Source organism: Aquarana catesbeiana, linkage group LG02 (assembly GCF_042186555.1).
Source record: "Aquarana catesbeiana isolate 2022-GZ linkage group LG02, ASM4218655v1, whole genome shotgun sequence".
Classification (NCBI taxonomy): Eukaryota; Metazoa; Chordata; class Amphibia; order Anura; family Ranidae; genus Aquarana; species Aquarana catesbeiana.
Window position 1 is genome coordinate 574,009,287 of NC_133325.1, and position 10,385 is coordinate 574,019,671.

Sequence of the window (10,385 nt, forward strand, 5' to 3'; positions counted from 1 at the left end):
TGTTTCAAGATGCACAATAAGGAGGCACTTGAAGAAAGATGGGCTACATGGTCGAGTCGCCAGAAGAAAGCCATTAATACACAGATGCCACAAAGTATCCCACTTACAATAAGCCAAACAGCACAGAGACAAGCCTCAAACCTTCTGGCACAAAGTTATTTGGAGTGATGAGACCAAAATTGAGCTTTTTGGCCACAACCATAAACGCAACAAGGCCTATGATGAAAGGTACACCATTCCTACTGTGAAACACGGAGGTGGATCGCTGATGTTTTGGGATGTGTGAGCTACAAAGACACAGGAAATTTGGTCAAAATTAATGGCGTGATGAATGCAGTATGTTATCAAAAAATACTGGAGGAACATTTGCATTCATCAGCCAGTAAGCTGCGCATGAGACGTACTTGGACATTCCAACATGACAATGATATAAAAACACAAGGCCAAGTCGACCTGTCATTGGCTAGAGCAGAATAAAGTGAAGGTCCTCTTTATACTCCTGTATACATGTATAGTGCCATGACAGGTCCTCTTAATACTCCTTTACATGTAGACCGCCATGACCAGTCCCCTTTAGTTATCATAATATAAAATAATAAATGTGGGGGCGTTTTGGTGGGCGTGATTTTTTTTTTTTTTTAAGGGGGGCAGCATTTCATTCTTGGTCCCAGGCAGCACAATGTCTTGGGCCGGCCCTGAAAAGGTGTATAAGCTTCTTTGTCACGTATAGGACAGCCCATTGAAATGGATGACATACTTATGCATGAGCCCCCGTTCTCACTATGTTGTGCAGCATTGGGTGTTATGTATATGCGCATTTTTTTTGTGCGTTGTCATTTCAATGGGCTACCCGCACACACAAAAACCTGGAAAAGAAGCTTTTTGACCCTTTGACTGAAGTAGGAACAGGGGTCAGTTTATATGGCCATAGTTATGTGTGTAGTAAGACTGATTTAGAATTTCAGCTAAGAATCATATTTCTTGTATTTTATGTTGAAGCTACTTGTGACTTCCCCATCAATTTGCTACATTCCTCTTTCTGTGCAAAAAGCTTGCTTGCTGACATCATTTAAGACAGATGAAGGAACCTGCAAGAGCATATTGCAGAGAGACGAGTTTTGTATAAAGCTAAAAATATATATGGTTTTGCAGAACTTGTCTGGTTTTAGGATGCTTAGGTTGATTTTTAAAAGGTTAGAATGTCTGTTAAAACAGAAGTGTACCGCCTGTTCGCTTGTGACGCAATATGCTGAAAATATATATCTACACTGTATTCACTGTATCTGACACTCTTGACGTGTAGACACGAGTCGGGTCAGGAGTGTCCATTCTTTTCTGGCCAGAAAGATGGAATAAAATCTCCCATACCAGAGTTCCTTGTCCAACTGTCATTTACCGATATTCTGCTACTTTATTTGGTGCATTTGGCCGTGAGGGGGGGAATATCGGTGTGACCTGTTGAGGCAGGTGGCACTGTTTTCCACCAGACCTACAAGGAGTGGTCCGAGAGGCCAGCCCTGCGGGCTATATCGTAGTCTCAAAAGGCGCCTTCTAGAACTGTTATCTAGGAGACTGCGCTGTGTCCCATTTGGTGGCCTGCTGTGGACGACCTTCGTAGCGTCAAAAGGACCTGGGAATCTGAGAAATAGATAGCTGGAGCTCCAACGGGAACAGGTGAGAGTCTTTTTACTTCTGTTTTTGGATAACAGTCAGACAGCCAGCCAGCCTCTCGACGGATCGAGAGAAGGGAAGCCTGATCACCTTCCGAGAGAGACGTCCGTTCAGATGATTGTGCATCTTTCGGACGAATCCTCAGTCAGTCAGTAATTTTTGGGTGGGAGTGTCTGGTATGATTGATGTGTGTATGAGACATCACTTTGTGGTGAAGTGACCGTGGTCCTCTTCTAAGTGCGGCTCCTGGACGGGAGACCGCGCCCAGGCCACTGACCGAGGGAAGCGTTGTCTATTGTTCCTATTTGTGTCGAGGATTCAGACCCCTAACTGAATTCTCATCATCTACCCTACCCTCTGTGTCTGTCTTGGTGTCTTTAGGTTATAAGAATGGGTGGGAAACATAGTGTTGAATCTCCCCTACAATCCATGATCTCCAACTTTAGGAAGGGATTTGCTAAGAACTGCAATTTAAAACTTAGCCCTGAGAAATTGATAACATTGTGTGAGAAAGATTGGCCCTGCTGGGGGGGCGTGGCTTAGCGATGGCCGAGTAAAGACGTGAGCTGAAGGAGCTCCGGGCCCGATCCGCACTTCGCCGGCCAAACAACTCACTTCTACTGCAGGTGAACACGGCATGTCCACCTCTAAACATTACGAGACAAGAGCGATGACTAGAAGAACGGGGACCCCGAACCCACAGCACGGGATAAGACGATTCCTCAGAGACAGGCAGGAGATATCCCCAGGCGCCATTGTAGCCGCGCCGCGTGCACACTATACGGAGAGGATCCCCCCTGTGACACAGACACTCTCCCCATCTAACACAATGGAAGCAGATCCACACATGGGGACCCCAGCGGCATTCAGATCCGAGCCGACAACCTCCCCACACAGCCAGATGCGGATAGAAGACGACCTCCGCGCCATGCTGCAGGCTCTCCCTACAAGGGCTGATATCGAGACCCTGATCCAACGCATGGAGGAAGCACATAACAAAGACATACAGGAGATCAGGTCAGAGTTACACACGATTAACCATTGTGTGTCCGCTGGGGAAACTCAGACCACTACACTGGAATCCAGGGTTCTATCCCTGGAACAAGCCCAAAAATCCCACAATATGGAATTACAAGAGATGCAGCTGCATATCGAAGAAATGGAGGACCGTAGCCGCCGCAACAACCTGCGGCTGCGGGGAATACCGGAGGCAACGGGACTGGAGGACCTGGCGGAGACAGTAACAGCCATATTCCATAGACTTCTAGAAAACCCCGCACCCTCTTTGGAAATTGACAGGGTCCATCGAACCCTAGGACCAAAATCTACAGACCCGGCTAGACCCCGAGACGTCCTATGCCGCTTGCACCGGTATGCTCAAAAAGAAACCATCTTGCGCAACGCCTGGGGGAACGGAGACATAGAATTCGACGGTGCACAAATTCAAATCTTACCGGATATATCCAGAGCCACCCTCCAACGCAGAGCGATGCTAAAACCCCTGTTGGAAGCTGCAAGGCAACGTGGATACACTTATAGATGGGGGTATCCTCTAGCAGTGATTTTCCGATCCAACCAGTCCTCATTCACACTGCGATCGCCGACGGATCTCCCTGCCTGTTTCACTTTTATGGGGTTGGACCCGATCCCAATACCCAACTGGCTGCTGAAAATACCGAGACCGATGGGCCGTTCAGGTCCTCTACCGCCCGGATCCAGCCAGCCGCCCAGATCCCAGAGGAATCGGGGCCGTTCTAGAGCCTCCAACAATAACGGTACACGTGAGTCTTGACTTTTGTACATAACCAGTTAAAAAGACATGGGAAGTAGGCATAGTTACTATGGCACCTTTCTCTGTTTAACCATGGGGGTGTTTCCCCGGTCTCAAGTTCTCCGGAATACCTACCCGGCACCCACCTTGCTTACCACACAGACCTGGACGGGGCGGGAGGCCTGCATACTATGAACACGGGGCAATGGAGGGGTTTAGGGGCTGCCCCTCCTTATTATCAGCTCCAATACGTGCACTATAGACCAAAGTGCTGATTAAAGCCAATATCCTCCTATACCACTGTCAGGTCACCCTTAGTTTTGAGTAGACCACGTGTCTGTTGCTGCACCAGGGCCAAGTTACAGTTTAAGGTTGGCCTGTGCAACTTCACACGGTCAGTCAGTGGTGAGCAGGAGGGGTCCCTCCCCACCCTCCCACATAAGGACCATCTAAGGAATATCTAACGAGACACTGCAACTAGAACAAAGTACTCGCAGTTAACCCGCCAGAGGGACTTTTCCCACCCTCACACGAACTGCGAGTCAAGATAGAAATCCTCAATGATAACATGCCCAAAGGGCCCACGCCAACACATGACGTATAACGGAGGGGCACAAGCGGAAGATCTGAATCCTTCCACCCGGCAACTAATCCCTCACCCCAAAACTTATCAATATTTTAATTTGCAGACCGTTAAGGAACTTTTACGCCTAATGCCAATGGGTAACGTCGGTGATTGGTTCCTGCTCAAATGACTTAACCCAGGCAGATGTTTAACTACAAAGTCTAAGACATACGCAACAAGGAAGGACCACCACACTGTCGATTTGCAACATCCCTGTCAAGAACGTGTATGTTAGGACGTTGGCACGGTTACAGATGGGAGGGTAAAGCTTTGCTGAGGTGGTCGTGTCTAGGAAGCCGATGTGGGAGGGGGTAGCCGGGGACTCTTCCAAGGTGCGGACCCCTCACCCCGCCATTGGCCACTGACGCGCGGATTGCCCGTTGCCAAGGGAGGGAGGGAGAAGACGGCGGGCGGTTGGTTTGGCCCCGGGGGGAGGGGGAGAAGGGATGCCCCACCGGAGATTTGTTCTAGTTATTGTTTCAACTACATGCCTAGCCTGCTTTCCTATATTACCATACAAGTACTGCAGTTTGTACTAAGACATGTAAGAACTGTTATGTAGGATGGTTGTTCTATGAGGGTATTATACCTGTTTATTTCTTGTCTAAGCCATGACTGCCATTGTTCTACCTGCCTGCTCTTACATACACACCAGAGTTGGGGGAGTGTGGACGGTGCCCGGATACCTCCCAGGTCCCTCGCTGATCACACTCCCACTTAGGCACACGCTCAATACGCAGGCTTCCCTGCAGAGCGTATTAGCAAGTTTTTGCTACTCTAAATAGAAATTTGAGACTCTGATCGAGAGTCTCTTACTCTCATCTCTATCTCTTTTCTGATTTCTCACACTTATCTGTTACTTCCCTACTACCTTCCTGCTCACACCTCCCCCATCTACTATCTCTTTACCCCCCAATCCCCAGGACCATGGACGAACTCCACATTGTAATTGTTTAAACGCAAAAGGACTTAATGTCCCAGAAAAAAGAAGAATGCTACAAAATGATATGAGACGCATGAAAGCAGACATAGTTCTACTACAAGAGACCCACTTCCCGGAAAATGCTTTTCCCATCCTGAAAAACAGACACTACCCGACGGTATACCACTCAACATATTCGGAGGCTAAATCTAGAGGGGTCTCTATCCAGATATCGGCTAAAATACCCTGGTCCTTGACTGCTATAAAGACAGACCCGGAGAGAAGATACCTCTTCCTAAAGGGCATGATAGGTGCCGTGAAGGTGACTATAGCCAATTTATACGCCCCCAACTGTCACCAAGACGCTTTTATCAGGAAACATCTGAAACTCCTTCAAAAATTCACAGAAGGCCAACTCATTGTGGGAGGAGATTTAAATGTCCCCCTCATCCCTTCAGAGGACACCTCAACGGGAACATCTTCCACACACAAAAGCACGCGCAAAGCTATTTACTCAGCCCTGCATGAGACACAATTAATAGACACCTGGCGTCTTCTGCACCCCGGAGAACGGGACTATACATTTTTCTCCCGCCCACACCAAACATACTCACGTATAGACTATCGTTTGATCCCCCATAGACAACTACATGCAGTCAGGAATACCACCATCGGCTCCATTACATGGTCAGACCATGCCCCAGTCATGATGCGTTATGCTTTGACAGACTTCTACAGGGAACAAAGAGTCCTTGGAGATTGAACGAGAGCCTACTGCAAGACCAGGAGACGCTTACAGCTGTCACCAGAGAGATAACACACTATTTCCAAGACAACCACACCACAGACAATAACAAGGGCCTCATATGGGAAGCCCACAAGGCAGTGATAAGGGGTATCCTTATACAACATGGTTCACGACTTAAAAAACAGAGGACTGAACAAATGACCCTACTGATAAAGAAATTACAAACACTAGAGATTGCACATAAACAGACCCAGACCAGACAATTGGGGACTGAATTGGATACGGTTTGTGCACAGATCACTGATCTACTTCATTATAAAGCCAAAGCTGCGATGCAAATTACCAGGAAAAGAGTATACGAATTGGGCAACAAATGTGGCAGAATGCTGGCACAATCTCTACAGACTCAAAGGACGGCATCCTATATACCACATATTTATTCACACCTCGGCCACAAAATGACACTTCCTCAACAAATTACAAATGAATTCAAATCTTTCTACGAAAAACTTTACAACATCCCCACGACAAGCCCACCAACAGAGCGAATGAGGGAATATTTAACTAACTCCCTAATGCCCACATTGTCCAACGAAACACGCGACTTACTAGAGGACCCTATAACATTACCTGAACTACAAGCAGCAATAGGCAGCACCAAACCGGGGAAGGCCCCGGGCCCAGACGGTCTAACAGTACAGTACTATAAAACTCTTCTACCATCCCTGGGGATCCACATGGTGGAGCTGTTTAATAGCCACACAGAGGGGGGCGGGTTCCACGACTCTTCCTTGCAGGCTCAGATCTCGGTCATCCCTAAAGAAGGGAAAGATCCGACCCAGTGCGGAAGCTACCGGCCAATTTCCTTGCTCAATACGGATATCAAATTATTCACTAAAATAATAGCATCTAGACTACAGCTACACCTCCCACACCTAATACATCTAGATCAGGTAGGTTTCGTGCCCACTAGAGAGGCGAGGGACAACACCATTAAGGTGTTGAACCTAATTCATACAACCAACCACACAAAAACACTGAGTGTCTTTGTCAGCACAGACGCTGAAAAGGCATTCGACCGTGTAAACTGGGCCTTTATGTTCGAAACACTCCGACATGTAGGGGTTGGTAGAAAGATGCTAAGATGGATTATGGCAGTTTACACATCACCGTCTGCCAGAGTTAGAGCCAACGGGATGTTGTCAGACCTGTTCCCGATTACCAATGGAACGAGACAGGGTTGCCCACTTTCCCCCCTCCTTTTTGCCCTATCTCTCGAACCCTTCCTATGCCATGTAAGATTAAACCCCAACATTAAAGGGGTAGAGATAAACCAAACCCAATACAAGGTTTCCGCTTATGTGGATGACCTCATGTTCTCACTTACAAACCCAACAATTTCTCTACCGAATCTGTTGAAAGAGTTCGAACTATACGGCAGTCTCTCCAATCTAAAGATAAACTTCGCCAAATCGGAAGCGATGGGAGTTGGAATACCACATTCACAGTTGTTGCACCTCCAATCCAGTATTCATTTGAAATGGAATAACAAGACCCTAAAATATTTAGGTACACAGATTCCCCATAACCTATCACAGCTCTATGAACTAAATTTTCCACCACTGCTTAAAACGACAAGGGAGCTTCTAAACAAATGGGGCGCGGGCTTACACTCCTGGGTGGGAAGGTGCAACATACTGAAAATGTCCATTCTCCCCAAATTCCTTTACCTTATGCAAGCACTACTTGTGAACATACCTACACCTTTTTTCAAGAAAGTACAATCGACGTTTTCGGAATTTGTTTGGGCTAAACGAAAACCGAGATTAGCTCACAAAATTTTGGTCCTCCCCAAGCAATACGGTGGCCTAGCACTACCAGACGTTCGTGCCTACTACCAGGCGGTTCATCTGGGTAGATTGATCGATTGGTGTCGACACCAAGAGACCAAGCTCTGGACTAGTTTGGAACAAAACCAAAGCCAAGTCCCCCTCCGGAGAGCTCCTTGGTGTCACCCGATTATCCCGGCGGAGACCAAGAGCCACCCTTTAATAGGAAACACCATACTTGTCTGCGCTAGACTGCTTACGAGGACAACCCTGTCTTCACTGAACTCCCCTTTATACCCAATACTAGGGAACCCGCTGTTCACACCAGGACTACAAGATATGGTATTCGGGAACCTAGCTAGGTTGGACCTTTACCAAGCCTCCCACTTTAGTACGGGCGGGCAATGGAAAACAACCGCAGAACTCACTGACCCAACAGGCACATACAGACTGGACTTCCTGAGAGCACTTCAACTGAGTCATTTCCTCAAAACCATTTAACCCCCAATGAACGGACAGATACTCACCACATTCGAAGACATCTGCTCAACCCCGGGGGCTCTACCACACACACTCTCCCTGACCTACAATATCCTCAATACTCCCCCAACAGATTTTGTCCCACCAGGACTGACCAAATGGGAAAAAGAACTGAACTGTAAATTTAGCCTAGCCAAGAAACAACAGATTCTGAAGTTCACACACAAATCCTCTATATGTGCCAAAACTCAAGAGACGAACTATAAAATTCTATCCCACTGGTACAGAACCCCACAGTTAAGTAGAATCTTCCCGGCAACATCTGACCTTTGTTGGCGATGCCAAACGGAAAAAGGGACACTATTACATGTCTTTTGGTCGTGTCCTGGTCTGACAAATTTCTGGCAAACTTTAAAGCAGACCATACAGAAATTTACAGAATACACTATAGCTGATGATCCGGCCTTCTTCCTCCTGCATGCGGCAAACATTCCCATGAAAATATATAAAAAGTCAGTGCTGCGCCATCTACTAGACGCAGCTAAGGCCTGTATTCCATTACGTTGGAAGTCCACAACTCCACCACCCATAGCATTATGGATTAAAAAAGTAGAAGAGATTAAACATATGGAAGATCTCATCCATACAGCACAAAACAGACAAGAGAAATTCTCCAAAACATGGCAGTTGTGGAACATGTTTATATATTCCAATGAAGGACAGGCTTTACAAGCAACTATACCGACTTAACTCGGTTTGCCGCGTGCTGGACACAGGGAATTCAGTGATGCTGCTGCATTACATCATATTCTCAACTCGATCCATGAGCCAGGGGACTCTCTCCCCACCCCCTCCCCCCACCCCTGTTTTCCCGTATATTTCCCCACACTATATTTCTTCTCTTCTTCTTCTCTTTGCTACCTCTTTCTTTTCCTGCTCGCAGGACCTCTCCACAACTTCTTGGAAAAAGGAAAAAAGGAGAGGGGGAACACATGGGACTGTACTAATTAATTCGCCATGATTCCTCAAACATAATGGCCTTGAATGCGCTGTGTCATGTAATAATCCGTGGTGGAGATATACTGTTGGATGTATTGTTTGGTCCATGTGGGCCCGCTCTGTCTGTTATAAATAAAAAATTAAAAAAAAAAAAAAAAAAAAGATTGGCCCTGCTATGGAGCGCGGTGGCCCCCACAGGGAACCCTTGACTTAGAGACCATTGACTGATTATTTGAGAATATTATGTCAGACTCACACAAACATGACCAAGACGCACCTTCCAGGAGAACTGTTCCTTCGGATGATTGTGCATCCCTCGAATAAATCCTCAGCCAGTCAGGAGGAATATCCGTCCAGATGATTGTGCATCTCTCGGATAAATCCTCAGCCAGCCAGTCAGGAGAAATATCCGTCCAGATGATTGTGCATCTCTCGGATAAATCCTCAGCCAGTCAGTCAGGAGGAATGTTCGTCCAGATGATTGTGCATCTTTCGGACAAATCCTCAGTCAGTCAGTCAGTCAGCTAGGAGAAAACGTCCGTCTGGATGATTGTGCATCCTTTGGACAAATGGGAGATAAAGACCTGCAGTGGATAGAAGCCACAAAAAGAGGAACAGTGTAGCATTATGGTTATGACAAGAGTAGTACCACTGACAAAACAAACAAAACACATATATTCTCAACCCGAAGAGACAGATCAGCCTCCCCCGTATGTAGATGAACGGACTTCAGACAGACAGGTCAGAGCCATGTCCAAATGCCCCGTCCAGTAAACAAGGGGACTCAAGTTGTTGTCCACCTACATCAGATTCAGCAAGTTTGTCAATGCCAAATCTCAGTAAATATACTCCGAACCGTAACACTTTGGGTATAGGCAGGACAGAAATAGGGAACTCAGTAGTAGTCAATGGGCTCCCCAATCAAGTGTCCACTTCCACTCCGAGAAATCCTGATGCAAACAGCTGGACCCTTGCCCCGTCTTTCAACATACCTCTGCAAATGCCCCTAAGAAAACAGGCGGTGGAGGAACATCGGACTCTAGTTTACACCCCTTTTTTACCACAACAGATTTACTGAACTGGAAGATTCATAACCCTGCCCACTCTGAGAAGCCCCAAGCCATCACAGATTTGCTCCGATCAATAACTCAGACCCATAACCCCACTTGGTCGGACTGCCAGCAACTTTTATTGACCCTTTTTAATACTGAGGAGAGACACAGAATTAACCAAGCAGTGCAGAAGTACAAAGGCAAAAGACCCTTCCTATTAGAAAGACTTTGTAGTTTTGGGGGGGGCATCAAGTCCAACATCAGTTCCTGTACATGCCGGATTCCCCT